Raw genomic sequence first — 16,942 nt, 5'->3', positions numbered from 1 at the left:
CCTTACCCCCTATCCTCTCGGGGTACCGGCCTCACCAAGATATGCTTACTTCTCTTCCCCTACCCAAGGGCTGAGAGAGATCAAGTACTTATACGTCTGTTATGGCCGCTGGGCGTTACCGGAAAGAAATATAAATATATATATATATATATATATATATATATATATATATATATATATATATATATATATATATATATATCGTGTGTGTGTGTGTGTGTGAGTGTTTTATGTGTTCAGTGCTTTACCGATCTGTATTCTTATGATATCACCCTCCAGTTTCTTTGTCTTGAGATGTAAACTTGAGTCAAAGTAAATTGTTTGAAACAGTAAATATTTAATGCTATATTTAGTGTCATTAAGATATCTCAGGTTATAACCAACTTGATACACCATAGCGTGATAGAATTTTATTATTTAAAAAAATTCTAAATTTAAACATCAGTTGAAATTATTCAGTTTCAGAAAATTTTGTTATAGTAAAATATAAGTTGCTCCCATCAGAATTAGTGAGTAATAAACAAATATTTCATTCATCACCATCAGTCTGTACCCGTAGGAACACAGTAATCCTTCTGTAGTATAAATTGGTATTTGTGACAAACTGGAAATATAAGAAAATGCTCACTCATCAACTTCCGTTTGGTTGACTGTAAGTGTGAATGTTTAGGCTATAGCTGCAATATATTTGGGTTATGGAAAGAACACCCGTAATCATAACTTACCTTAGAGTTAACCTTTCATCAGCAACTCTAGTTGCTATGCATAAAAACTCTATATATTTAAAATTACCTTCATTCTACCTCATGAGAGAGTGTAGGTTGAAAAAATGCGATATTTTCACAAAACTTTCTTTGGGAGGGATAAAAAAGTATCTAATAAAATCAGTGATTATTAGAAAAGATGAAAAATCATTAATTTCAATAAAGTTTCTTATTTAAGAACTCTACGAATTTGTGAACGTTACGGAAGCAGTTTTGTTCCTACTAAACGCATGAAAAAAAAAAATCTGCAGAATCCGAACAATGAAGGGCGGTATCATGGAGCAGTTGGGATATTGTAGTGTAGACTTTAACTAGAGACAAGTTTTGACGTCTTTTGTACAATTTTTCTTTGAAGATCCTTTCCGCAGAAAGGTCTTAGAAGAAAAAGTATAAAGCAGATAGGCCACGGGATAACGTGGCTGTGAGAATGATACTAAAGCAAGAATGATATAACTAATATCAAATAAACATTTTATAAGATTGATGAAATATTTGTAATGTTAAGTAAAAGAAAAAAAAAGAGTAGACTTGTGTTGTCCTCTTTAAACAATAATAGATCCGAATAAGGCCTGATCTCTCCAGAGGTCATGAATGCAAATCTTGGACTGAAGATAAGAATGAACATCGTTTCAGGAAGCTCCAGTTACCACATCAGACACCATGTGAATAATTAATCAAGTTTCATGTGCTTTTGACCCTTAGACACAGCTAAAGGTTCCCTCCCACAAACATGCAGACGCTGTCTTGCTCATCCATTTCGCTTTGCCTTTGCAAATCTAAAACGTGTAAATCCCCCCCCCCCCCCCTTCAACTGCGCTGTTTGTAAACGCAGGAGGTGTTAATGGTATAATGTTTTTGGACAAAAAGAATTCTGTTTTTAGGCTTATATTTAAAGTTTCCGGGACCTGTAACTTACTCTAAAGAAGCTAATAGGTTATCTCAGATTCACTTCTCATTATGTATGCACCGTCTTTCTGTATTATAAACATTCTAACAGATAAGGGAAAATAATAAATGACACAGGAGGGATCGTTAGTCTCGCTACTCTGTGGTTGCTATTTAGTGAATTTACTTCTATGGATGCCTCTTGAATCATAAGTCCTAATTCTCTCTCTCTCTCTCTCTCTCTCTCTCTCTCTCTCTCTCTCTCTCTCTCTCTCGCCTTGATTTAGTTATTCTATAGAAAATCATTTTGTATTTTTGGATATGATATCAGTTAACAAAATCCTTCATATACCCTTAAAAAGTAAAAAGTTAGAGTTAAAAATAGAATATGCTTCGGCGACATTCAACATATACAAAACTTCCATGTTTCTGGTTCATTTTATCATGAGAATGCTGCATTCCTTCAGTATTAGCGAGTGTCTCATTCCAGATAGGGAGAAATATTCAGTCATTTGTTTTTTTATTTTACTGTGAAAATACAGTACACAATAGAAGTATGTGAGTAGTAGTTCGATAGGGATATCCAGGTAAAAAATCTTGATGGGTCCAGGATAGTGATCACAGCTCCAGATTTGTTAGTATTTTGTTAGTTCTCGAGGAATCTCAAACAAATGAATCCTTGCTTATTTTCTAGCAGGTTATAAACTGGAGAATGTGAGTCGTATAACCAGTATTTAAAAGAAAAATCTTCTTAACCCGAATGAATGCTGATTTTTTATTAATTGAAAGGATTGTGCGGGTGAAGAACGACTTTAGAACATTAAGGGCTCTTATACACAATACGTGGGCAAGTCTGGTTTTCGTGTGCGCTTCGGATCAGTGCCGAGGTATGGCATGGGATAATCGGAGCATTGTGATCACGTCTGTTTACCCAAGATAGCTTTTTTCAATGGAAGCTGCTCACCAATCCTTAACTATAATTCAATAGTTATTAATTGTTCATTGTATTTCATTAATATGAAATTTCATGAATTTTAATAATAAGAAGAAATACATGCAAATTAAGAGATAACAGATTTGGAAATAAACACGGTATTATATTCTAGTTGATCATGATTGTGTAATTGATCTCGAATGTTAATTACAAACTTTCTTTTAGTTTTTTTTTTTAGTTTTTTTTTTTTGGCACGGTCATCACTTTGTTATACTAATGAAGAAGAATGCTAAGTATGTATGCAGTTCCATAAAAGTCCTCATATCTTACGTGCATCTTTGTTTAGTAATATGTGAAGCTTTCATCAAAGGCATGTAAAATCAATATGAAATCAATTACATAAGTATGATTGGTATAATTCAAAGACAAACACGGCTCATATTTACTCAATCGATAACCTGTGCATCTCGCAAAATAATAAAGTTTGTATGTTCTACATAATCAAAATTTCCATTCGACGTAGTCCCCATCAATTTACGTTTTTTGAAGGTCAGGTAGAACTTCCGGTGTCTATCTTGTCAAGAGAGTAAGGTTTGCCTATTATTGTCAATATGATGCAGGCAAATTAATTTTCCTCCAATATATGAAGGGTAGATTATTTCTACAGAGAAATATACAGCAAAACTAATTAAGATTTTGATGCAAAATCAGGGACATATAGGTTAGAATACCACAATCACGAGGTTGGAATACCACAATCATGATACTTTAAGGCCTTCTCAAAATGATTGAAGTAATTTTGCGTTGAGTTATCATTGATTAAAATAGATTGATATATTCCTTCAATAAATTGTCCAAGATAATTTTTAGTTTCATATATGAATTAACGAATAGATGTCGTTTGATAAACTTTTTTTTTAACATTATTGCTTTTGTCAATGATGTTGAATATTTGTTCAGTGAAACAGTTTATGTATCGCCATGATCAGCAAAGCTGTGCTACTCAGGGCCACTAATACTAGGCGGGTTTGCTGTGAGCGATCAAACTAAAGTATCCCATCATTACCAATCCGCAGTGGTCAGCGTGGCAATAAAAACTGAACAAACCTCAGATATGAATAAAGACATGTCTGTGGCCTCTGTCCTACAGTGGACTAAAAACGGGTGCATTTGTTGTTTATATATATATATATATATATATATATATATATATATATATATATATATATATATATATATATATATATATAATGTGTACACACACACTATATATATATACATATATATATATATATATATATATATATATATATATATATATATATATATATAAGATATATATATAATATATATATATATATATGAGTATATATATATATATATATATATATATATAGAGAGAGAGAGAGAGAGAGAGAGAGAGAGAGAGAGAGAGAGAGAGAGAGAGAGAGAGCAAAATTGTGATTTCTCCTAATACATGGTGTTTCCCGAAAAGGATAGCGAAGTACAGACTCACTATACCTTAACTGATGAATCGAGCATATGCCTGTTGTGTAGAAAAATGACATAACAATGGCCACGACATGTCAATACACAGAATTCCCAAAAGCAACCTATAGTAAAGTCTCTACTCTGCCTTGGAACGGCACGTTACCAAAATCAATTATTTTGTGCAGAAATATAGCTTTGTGGATATCATGACTATTTTTTTTCTTAAATACCTCTTTCTCGCGGCTTACCCAACCCTTTTAGGTCTTCTTCTCACTATGCCTCCTAATATTTTCTAATAGAACAGTATTCTCACCAACCTATTATTCGACGATCTAAAAACACTGAACCTTCTTATCCCTTCATACTTCGTTTCTATACTTCCACAGACTTCAACCTTGTAGTTCTTTTTCACAATAGATAAGCAAACAAATTTAAATTATAAACTGTTATCAGTTTTTTTTTGTCTGCATCGAGCTATTTATGTATAAAAAGAATTGATAATAGTATCTAGGGTTTTTATATTGTTCCAGTCTTTGATCCCTTCCCGGTCTCAGAGCTGTCAGTCGTCCTATATAAAATCTTTGTGTGGTATTGAAGGCGGCTGACAGCTGCCCTTCATAAAGGGTCTGATATCTTTGTTAATATTGAATTTAGCGGTCTAAAGATAAACAAATTATTGTCAGTTTTCTTATTTATAGATCAAAGCAAATTGATTTATCTCATAATATTCTTTTATTCACATCCAAAAATTACGTAAAGTCTATCTACAAATTATTTAGAAGTTTTCATGTGGCGAGATTTTCGAATTTCACCTTCAGGTTTCCCTCGAGAAAGGCGAATTTCACTTCTTGCTGGCTTTGTTTACGCAGTTGAGTTTGTAACGCTGTTAGCAATTCGCCTTATTATAGTTACAGATATCCAATTTATTTTACAATGGCGAATCGACGGTCTTTGAATGAAGAGGAATGTTTTCCCTCCTCTTCCCTCAGATCAATAAACACCATTTCTAACCTTAAAGATGATCAGGACTTTCAAGATTATATTGAAGATTCAGCCTCTGACAAAGAAAATGAGGAAGCAGTCGATATCTGCGTTTCTGAAAGTTATGAAGACTGGAGAGGAAGTAAGTGATAAACAACCTACAGATGTTTGGGAACTATATATATAATGTAGAAAATATAATTTACCAAACTTTGTTTACACGGAACGCCAAGCATTTTTGTATCCAAATAAGTCTATGAAAGTCCAAGAAGACTTTTTCCGTGATATTCTTTTAATGGATATTGTGAAATGAAAAGAATACTAGATGAAGCAAATAGCTATACTGAGAACGTAAAAGTTAACTGCAATATCCGTTTACTATGCAAGTTTGAATGTGTCTTAAGGCGTTTTGTACATGGGTAAATGAGAAATACACAAGTAAAATCACTTTTTTTATAATTAAAGTTTTTGTAATAAATTTTTATGATTTATTGTTGTGTTTTGTTCAGATGTCTTTTTTTTAAATTTTTTACTACCATTTTAATCATGATAAGGAAATTAGGGTGAGTGGCTATTGCTTGAATCACTATTTAGAGAGAAAGAGTATTCTAAATTACTTTGGTCTAGAAATCGGCATTAAAAGGGGTGTCTATACACATAAAGCTATTATATATATATATATATATATATATATATATATATATATATATATATATATATATATATATATATATATATATATATATATATATTCGTACCTCTGTCAGTTATATATTGTGTACTACTAAAATTACTCGCAGCACTTTTAGTTTCCTGCCAAATTCCATATGAAGCTAAATTAAAAGTTTATGATTTCTTTATCACTCACTTCTATTTGCTATGGTATTAGGTGTTAACTGCCATTTCACTGTTTAAACTAGCTTTGTCGTTAGATAGGTAATTTCTCAACTTCTAAAACAGTATTTTCCTTTCAATTGTGAAGAGAATTATTTCATACTGCACATTAAACTACAGTTTAGTCCCAATCACGCCCACATTATTTAACAGTTGATGCTCAAAAGTAAGAGACTTTTACTTTAATTTAATATAGTGTCACCTGTCAAACAATGATAAGATATTTTAATTTGAAGAGCATGTACGTGGAAGTTTAATAGTAAATCCAAGACAAAAAACAAAATGTTCCTGTAGTTGTTTACAAAATATATCTAATTGTTCTATAAACTATTTTGAACACATTAATCACCACCTAGCTGATATGTTTGTGATAGTTTTCTGAAATATAAATTTACTTTGTTTGTATGAGCATATATATATGTGTGTGTGTGTGTGTGTGTGTGTGTGTAATAGTGTGCTGTGGCATTGTAGCTATTAGGTTCTAACAAATGGGTGAGGTGAATGCAACTAACTTTTATTTACCAGATAACGAGCTTACAGTATATACAAGTACTTGAAAGCAATAATGTCACAAAAACTCAAATAAACTAAAGCATGTGATGACAAGCTTAAACATTTTGGTCTAATATCTGTGTAAGAGATTGCGATAGATAAAAAAAGCAATAGCATTACATTGTATGAGTGTGTGTGAAGCACATGCAGGACATGACTTTCCCCCTAAAAAAAGACACATGTGAAATAGGGCAACCTGCTTTAGAGAGACAAACTGCTGGCTAATCATCGTTAAGGAGATATACAGGTTTTAGACAATCAATGGAGACCCAGTCTTCTTTGCCTTCAGTGTGCAACGGATGGCGAGGAAAGGGTCCTTGTAATGGGGTGTCAGTGGTGGCTTGCTAGTGTCGTTGTACAGGAAAATTTGTGCTGCTGCGTGAAAATCTTTTGGTATGTCTTGTTTTTGGGGGGCTTGCAAGTCTGGTGATATGGAATAAATTTTCCCACAATATGATGTAGGCGCTGGAGAATGTTTGAATAAGTTGCAGACAAAAAAAAAATCAGCAGGGATAACCAACGGGTAGGCATACAACATTTCAGCTGCCCAAACATCCAGGGCATCCTTAGAACTAGTTCTTAATCCCTGGAAAGCTGAGTAAACCAGTTGAAATCAATGCAGTGGAACATCAAAGCTGCTTTGAGGGTGCGATGAAAATGTTCAACCATTCCTTAGGCTGCAAGATTGTAGGCAGTTGTCTGATGTAGGGTGATGCCCAAGAGGTTTGCTAATTATATCCACAATTGAGAAGTGAAAATGGTACCTCTGTCATAAGTAATATGCTCAGGTACACGAAATCTCGCTATTCACGATGAAACTTTGTGAAGTGTGTAGGGGACCTACAACATCGACATGAATGTGGGCAAAACAACGCTGAGGTTGAGGAAGGGTGCCCACTCCTGAATCCTTGTTTCTATGTACTTTTGAAGTTTGGCATAAAGTACAGGAGTGGATCAAATCCTTAGCCTCCTCATTAATGCCATGCTTAATGAACTTTCTTTTCAGTAGCTGTACAGTAGTTTGTCGCGAGGGATGTAAGAGGCCATGGATGAAATAAAACACCTGTCAGTGCATGGGAGCAGGTATCCATGGTCATGGTCTACATGTACTGATGTCACTAAGGAGGGTACTGTTGGAGTCATCGTAGGCGATGTTTTCCCAATGGAAGGATGTGCAGGATGTCCTACATGCTTGGTAGTCTAGATATTTTTTGTTTGGCTTCTGCCAAGGCTTTGTAATACAATTCCAAGTGAATGGCGGCCAATTTGTTTCTTGACTGGATTCATTTTCCCAGGGACGTGTGGAAGGATGTTGTTTTATTTAGCCAGGACGGAGAGATGTCGGTGTTGACGGACAGACCAGGCATCGGACTGTCGAGTTAATGCATGCAAATCATGAAGGTTGTACCATATAAGAAGGGGTGAAAGTGATGGCAGCTAAATGCACCACCAGCAGTTCACGGTTGAAGGTATAGTAGCCGGTTTCCACCTCGGAAAGTCTTCTACTGAAGAAGCTCAATGGGCACGGCAAGCCATTGACCACCTGCTCCAGACCTTCACCAATAGTGACGTCGGTGACTTCTGTGGAGAGAGGGAGAGGGGCATGTGGCATGGGAAAAGGGAGAGCACCAGCAGTTGTTAGGGCATTATTTGCATTGCAGAACGCCACTTCTTGAAGGGGACACCACTCCCGGTATTTTGGCTTGCCCCTAAGAGAGGCGCAGAGGGGAGCAAGAGTTGCAGCGATGGCTGGCAGGAACCAGTGATAACAGTTGATCATGCCCAAGAATTTTTGCAGTGTTTTGAGAATCAAGGGGGTTTGGAAGTTATGAACGGCTGTTACCTTCTCAGGGAGGGGTGGATGCCTTCAGGAGTGATGCGGTGCCCTCAAAATTATACTTCGTGGCACGAAAAGTACACTTGTTGTACCACACTGCAAGGCCGTTCTGTTGTAGGCGGTTGAGCACAATGGGTAGGTGACGGAGGTCCTTTAAGATGCCATGCATGAGGCGTTGAAAAGTGGCCCCGGCATTACAAAGGCCAAAACACGAGTAATTGAAGGTGTAGGTACCAAATAGTGTGGTGATTGCATTCTTTGGGACATCCTCTGGATTCAAGGGCACCTGATAATATCCTCTCGAGAGGTCGAGAGTGGAGAAAGCCTTCACTTTGCGCAAGTAGGAGATAACGTCAGCAATGTTTGGTAGGGGGTAATGATCTGGTTCTATCTGCTGGTTTAGTTGTCTGTAATCCCTACGAGGGTGCAGGGAGCCATGTTTCTTCAGGAACTTGTGTAAGGGCAATGACCTTGGGCTTGAAGCCTTCTGAAAAAGTCCCATTTCTTCCATTTCGGTGAACATTTGTTTAGCAGCTGCCAAAAAATCTGGGGCCAGATGCCTGATTCTGGTAAATTCTGGGAGCCCCATCATCTTGATATGGTGATAAATATCATGATTGGTGAAGTTCAGGATGGAAGACTTCTGGGCATGACACAAGAAGGTGGGTGTAGGCATCCGTGGATGCGCTGATGTGGAGCTTGAAGTTGGAGGGGCCAGGCTGAAGAGATGTTGATGAGTATGAGTACTCTTTGACTAATCCTCGATGCCCCATATCAAATAGTAGGTGAAAATGTGAGAGGAAGTCCGCACCAAGTATTTGCAATGTTACGTCCACCATGAGAATTTTCCAATGATATTTATCGTCCTAAATGATTGTGTTCGTGTCTCGTACCCATGGGTAGGGATCTCAGATCCATTGGCAAATACCAAGTGGATGTCAGCATGCTTAGAATGACTACATTGTGTCCTGGAGAGAAACTTTGGTAGAAAGGAATGGCAACCAATAGTGTTTACTGAAAACCGCACACCTGTACCTGCATCACTTAGAAAGACGAGTTTATTGATGGCGAGGCCACCGCCACAAGCGATGACCTACTTACAAGTTTTTTGGCCACTGACAGCCACCTTCACAATTCTTCACAGCAGCCTCGAATCTTGAGTGGTAATAGCAGAATAGCAGCTGAAGAGCAGCATTAATTGGCTGGAGAGGTTGTTGCTTGGAGTGCGTGAAAGGGGTGCCATTTGTGGATGGTGGGCAGCTTTGTTGTCATCCTGGCCCTAGCATGTCATTGGGTGTGTGTCTGTGTCTTACCACATTTGCATTGACCTTACTTGGTGTTGAGTAGTTGTCCTCTTCGTTAGGAGTGGAGGCATTGATGGAGGTCTTTAAGGTGGTTAGATGGATGGCCATAAGGGCATCGATTTTGGTCATCAGGTTTTTCATAGCCAAGGTATCGACATTGGGGACGCCAGCACATACAGGTTTGAGCAGGCATCATTCACAAACGGCACAAAGTAGTTCACTTCCCAAGGAGAGCCTTCTGCGGGCAAGTGAAGCCTTTTGGTTACCCAACGACTGTTGAGAGAACTGAATAAGCTTGGCTATACTGGCAGCTAAGGATAATGAATACCATTCCAGGAGATATTTTTTAAAAGGCGTCATACTGTATGGGGGGGTCCTCTTGGTAGCAAAGCCAATCGGAGATTTCTGGTAATGTGTCCTCGGGGATTGCTGCAAGGACGTTCTCTGCTTTGTTGCTTGAGCGAGTCAGGCCCTTGGTGCAAAACTGAACTTTGGCTTGATGGAACCAGTTGAATGCTTCTCTGCTGGCGAAGGGCAGCAGTTTCATTGAGGTGGTGTGTGTTGAAGAGTCAGGTTCAGTTGGCAGCAATGTACAAGGGTAGGGCTAATGTCTGAGTGATATTACTCTGGTGGTCACCAATGTAACAACGTAGCTGTTAGGTTCTAACACTGATGCGATGTGAATGCAACTAACTTTTATTCAACAGATAATGACTTATATGCAATCACTTGCGAACTAGAATGTAATGAAAATTCAAACAAACAAAAAAATGAGATAACAACCTTAAGCAGGTTGGTCTATTTTCAGTGAGAGAGATAGCGAGAGATAAAAAAGCAACATCATTACATTGTATGAGCATGTATGAACCATGTGCAGTATATTACGATAGATGTGCACACACATCAACACACAGATTCAACCCTTCTCGCTCCTTCCCCCTTACGTAATTACAATAGGGAAGTTTTTGCAATTAATGGGAGATTGCTGTTTCCGATTGTACCTCACAGAGTACTCCCTCTCACCTAGTATGACTACTCCTCTCCCCCTTCGCGAGGGATGTGGAGAGACCTAGTAGTTATATATTTGGTAATATCGCTCAGTGTGACAGCAAAGATACCACCGCTATATATATATATATATATATATATATATATATATATATATATATGTGTGTGTGTGTGTGTGTTTGTATATATATATATATATGTGTGTGTGTGTGTGTGTGTTTGTATATATATATATATAAATATATATATATATATATATATATATATATATGTATATATATATATATATATATATATATATATATCTTTAGATATAGATATATATAGCCAAACACTTGCTTATTTTTATAAAAGGGAGCTATATGTATGTATGCATGTATACTAAAGCGTATGTGTGTATGCTATTTGTGCAATTGTAAAACTTTTTTTGTTTATTGGGAAAGTCTGCGATCTTTGCAAGATATATTCCAAGGGGAAAATAAACCGCGAAGAAAAGCAAAGACACCAGAAACCAACGTGATACCGTGTTTCTTTAGTTGCTCTGATTTCGTTTTGTTTGTTAGGGGACATGTTCAACCAGAATCATAACTATTGATATAAACAATATTAGATCGTTTATGCACAGTTGTGACTGATCACCCTGGGCAATCATTAATCATTGCAGGAGAAGGCGCGGGAATGTTATGGAATGCGGAGATGAGTAACTAAGATTATGAATAATGAACCTTCTATAGACAATATCTTAAATGGAATTTGGGTGTCTACACAGAATCAGGTTTAAAGTGAAAACTCATTTACACATGGCATATATATATATATATATATATATATATATATATATATGTGTGTGTGTGTGTGTGTGTGTGTGTATATATGTGTGTGAGATAAATTTTTGCACATTTAAACGTGTTTTATTTTTCTTCGTGGCTGAGTGGCATGGTCACTGGCATACAGGTATCCTGGCCCAGGGTTCAAATCCCGGCCGGTCTGATACTATAGTCTTTGAGTGATTTCGCCTGGGGCTCTGATCCCGAGGTCGTTAAGAGAATCCAGACTTTAATGTATTAATATATATGGCTTATTTGAAATATATGTGTGTATATATATGTGTGTATATATATATATATATATATATATATATATATATATATATGTATATATATATATATATATATGTATATATATATATATGTATGTATATATATATATATATATATATATATGTATATATATATATATATGTATATATATATATATATATATATATATATATATATATATATATATATATATATATATATATATATATATACATCAGCCATTATTAGTCGACTGCAGAACAAAGGCATCAGACATTTCTTTCTAATTGCGTCTATTTATGATATTTCTATGTCAGTTTCTACCTGCAAATGCTCTTAGGTCTTCATTCTATCCTGTTTTCTTCCTCCATATGCTTCTTTTCCAATCTCTAGGGACCCATTCTCCTATTCCTAATGACCATCGATTATCTGTCATTCTCATTATATGTACTGCCCATGTCCATTTATTTTTCTTACTTTTTCGTAAAATATCCTCTACTTTAGTTTTCTCTCGTATCCATGTTACTCTTTTTCTGCCTCTTAGCATTATTCTCATCATTATTCTCTCCATATAGGAATTAACATTAATGGAGATGACCTTAACAACTTTAGATTTGCAGATGACATAGTTCTCTTAAGAGACTCATGGCAGGAATTGCAAAAGGTGATAGGAGATTTCAATAGAGAAAGCAAAATGTAGGATTGGAAATGAATATGAGAAAAAGTAAGACAATATTCAAGGAAAATCCAGAAAGCAAATATGAGTTTTGGATGAACCCCTAGAGATTATTTACGAATCCGAGGACATATGACTGAAATTAAAAGAAGGATAAGCAGCTTCTCGTAAACAAAATGAGATTATGAAATGATAAATACTTTTTTCAAAGAAAAAAGTATTTAATCAGATCATCCTACCAGTATTAATATATCCATCATAAAATTTCAGCTTTAGATCATAAGCTAGTTAAAACTCACATATGAAAGTATATGTGTGTGTATATATATATATATATATGTATATATATATATATATATATATATATATAAGGCTGTATATATGTATATATATATATATATATATATATATATATATATATATACATATATGGCTGTATATATATATATATATATACACATTATATATATACTGTATACATACATACATATATATATATATATATATATATATATATATATGCATATATATATGCATATATATATATGCATATATATATATGCATATATATATATGTGTATATATATATATATGTATATATATATATATATATATATATATATATATATATATACTGTGTATATATATGTATATATATGTATATATATATATATATTATATACATATATATAAAAATGTACAATATATATATATATATATATATATATATATATATATATATATATATGTATATATATATATATGTATATATATATATATATATATATATATATATATTTACATTAGTAAATACAAGCAAACAACCGCACGCTCATATATCTATAGCTGGGCGTGAGTGAAGAGACAACTGTTTGTATATGGTCAGAAACGAGTCCTTTTCTAATTTCACGAAGGCCACAGCCACGGGCAATGTATGTCACAGACACACCTTCATTGGTGAAATAGTTGAGGCCCGTGCACATTTACTACCTTGGTAAACATGGAAGTATTGGAAAGGCCTAAACGCATATGCTCTCTTGGTTGTAACATATCATGATCTAGATTGTAACAAGTAACTTTTCGAGTTCGAGTAGAAATGTAATTGCCCAATGTCGGTCAGCTTCTGAGCAAACACTGACGATAAGGCAAATGTCAAAAGAAAGAGTGGCGAAAGAGTACTATATACATGATTTTTTTTCTTTTTTTTTTACTCAAATTACATTTCCCACAGCTCTTTTTTTGTACGTTTTTCTTGTTCTATTAACATTCTCTTTCTTTTTAACCATCATCCATTCTCTCTCTCTCTCTCTCTCTCTCTCTCTCTCTCTCTCTCTCTCTCTCTCTCTCTCTCTCTCTCTCTCTCTCTCTCGTGAAGTGTATTCATAAAAGAATATTAACTATATTTAAATGAGGGTAGACCAGGCACTGGTTGTAAGCCTTGAATAAGATGATACTTATAAACAGAATAGGTTATCTACTATTATGGTAGCTGTCAGCGAGATCTTTCAAAAGACTTGTTGAGAGCATTATAAATTAAATATTTACTGCCCAATTTTCTACGATAACTGGAAATGCTTGTATTTATTCTATTTAATCAAATTACACGGCCTCATTTTCTCATTATCCAAACGCACATTAATTCTGCTAATCAGAGTGAAGTTATATCAAGACAGCATTTCACCAGCTCTTTTCCATACGAGTCATACATTAATAATGAGGAACTTACGGAATTTTTCGGGTTTATTTAGATTATAAGTATTGGCTAAAAGATTTTTGCCTGAAATTGATATAGCAATAAGATGGCATTTAATGGTAAAATAATTCCCTTTATTTTGTATGAAAAAAAAAAACATAAGCATAACCTCAAAAAGTTTTTTTATGAAAAATACGGCGTTTACTCTAATTTGGTTAAAAAAAAAAAGTGACAAGAATACATTCACACAATTTGGCTTCAAACATAAATGTTTAATTGTAATACTAATGCCTTAGATAAGGCTCGATATACCACAAAATGCAAGAAAAAAACATCAATAGTTGAGACAAAACAAGTAGAGATTCCATTCAAACCTTAAAGATTTTTCGTCTAGTGACATACGCACATTTTAGAAGGCAAAATGCTTGAATGAAGCAGACTGACAATCCACAGGAGTAAAGTCATCCACGCGTGGATTAAGAAAAACAAGAAAAACATGGAAGCAAGGGGAATACTTTCCTTAAAACGATAGACATCCATGTAAAAGAATTTCTTCAAAAAGAGCAAAGATTTTTGTTTACTGAGGATTTTCAAGCTCTTTTAGAAGATGAATGGATTGCAGGCGAGTGAAGTTATATTTTTGTGTGTTCTGAGCTTCATGTGAATTCTCATACTAATGTTTATATCCCCAAAAAGGAATTATTTACACAATTTATTTTTCTCGTCACAACCGTGTCTCTTTCAATGAATTTTAAACCTACCGTAATGATAATAAGTGCTAAACTATATTGATATTTGTAATAATCACCTGTATATAAATACACTGTTTCATTCAATTTTCTCTTGAAAGTTATTGGAAACAGGTTTGATAAGTAAATAATTTTCAGAGATAACGAACAGTAGGTTAAGAGGTAATTCAAAATTAATCAATATAGCAAAGTGACAGAACAAACTTCAAGAAAAGTTTTTAGAACGAAGTTTTGGCGAGCGAATGCAGATGAAACTTTTTAGTTCAGGACTCTCGCTGTTTTAAGTCTGTTAGTTCCAAAGGTAATCCCCAGAGAAAAGTCATTCATTTTTTCTCTCCCTTGAGGCTAGAGTCCCGTTCTGAAAGTGCAAAAGTTTTCTTTGGTAATCTTTTTAACCTCCATATCGTTCATAAGTCTTTTATTTTTGTCATTACTAAAGCCATTTTCATGTTTTGGATCAGTGGGACTACCTAAGATGCAAAGCGATGTATCCGGTAGTGCGGATGTTTTCATTCTTGCATTTGTATGGACGAATTTTCATATGATTATCTGTCCCCAAGAAGAAGGATATTATATAAGCTGATTTAATACTCTATTATAGCTCTCTCGCTCTCCTGTGAATGTTTTTACTTCACTTCTGAGAAGTCTTCCTTATTGTTTTACTGTTTCTTTCTCAGACGTATTACCAGAAAAAAATGCTCATCTTTAAGGAAAAGACTGATAATCTATTATTTTTTTCTTTTTACGTATCACTTTCCTACAAATACTTGTTGAATTAATATATTTTCATTTCCACTTTGCATATAGTTTTCCAAAATTCGCCTTCTTGCAGGGAGGATCATTTCTTACGGAATAAATGGGCCGAGGATGACATTGAAATTTATGAAGGAAGGAAAAAAGTAGAGGAAACTTACTTTTCATGAAATCTTTTCCTTGTGGATATTTTGAAGTTTAAATTGATTTTTCATTTTATATTACGTATAATATATTCAAGATTAAGAATTCTAAGTCACATTTTTTTTTTAAAAATTGTTTGTCCATTTTTCCAATTAATAATTTTACTCTAGAACTATATATTCAAACACACCGCATACATACATACATACATATACACACACACGTATATATATATATATATATATATATATATATATATATATATATATATATATATATAGCCATTCATACCTCTTGATATCTAGATTCTCTCTATCTCGGGACCAGAGACCCAAGGGTTAATCAAATTTATGATAATAGCTTCTGGTTAGCCAGGGAATCGAACCCTGGCCCAAGAAACTGAGTTCCCAGGCCGACCAGAAGCTATTATCATAAACTTGATTCCCTGAGTCACTGGAACCTCGGTTTCCTGGGCCCGGGTTCGATTCTCTGGCCAACCAGAAGCTATTATCATAGAGTTGATTCCCCCTTGGGTATATATGGCTAATAGGAATACATATGAAAAACACGTATAAATGTGCAAATATATATATATATATATATATATATATATATATATATATATATATATACAGTATATATATATATATATATATATATATATATATATATATCTATATATATATATATAACATATATATATATATATATATATATATATATATATATATATGTATATGCATATATATATATATATATATATAATTTAACTTATTACATTTACTCGTAATTTTCACAAATGAAAATCGGGGTTAAATGTGGTAAATCATCATTAAACACAGCCAAGTATTACAAACTCCCCAGGGAGCTACAATAGTGATGGGTTGATTTTGATTTTAAGTACCTTATCTGAATTTGACAATTATGTGTATGGAAGAGTTGTAATAAACATTTATCTCTATATGTGGCCGAGTGGTCAGAGTCACTGTAACCTCAGTTTTGACTCGGTCCGGCTCGAATACCTGGCCGACCATAAGCTATTATCATAGGGGTAATTCGCTCTTTAGTTTCTGATCCCGAGGCGGAATGAGTTCGATATTAAGAGGTATTTATGGGTTATTTATATAAATATATAGATAGATAGATAGACAGATAGATAGATAGATGTATGTGTGTGTATGTAGTTTATTTGTATATA

The sequence above is a fragment of the Palaemon carinicauda genome, chromosome 45, assembly GCF_036898095.1.
Source record: "Palaemon carinicauda isolate YSFRI2023 chromosome 45, ASM3689809v2, whole genome shotgun sequence".
Classification (NCBI taxonomy): domain Eukaryota; kingdom Metazoa; phylum Arthropoda; class Malacostraca; order Decapoda; family Palaemonidae; genus Palaemon; species Palaemon carinicauda.
The sequence above is the reverse complement of the archived record's forward strand: the minus strand, read 5'-3'. Positions refer to the sequence as shown.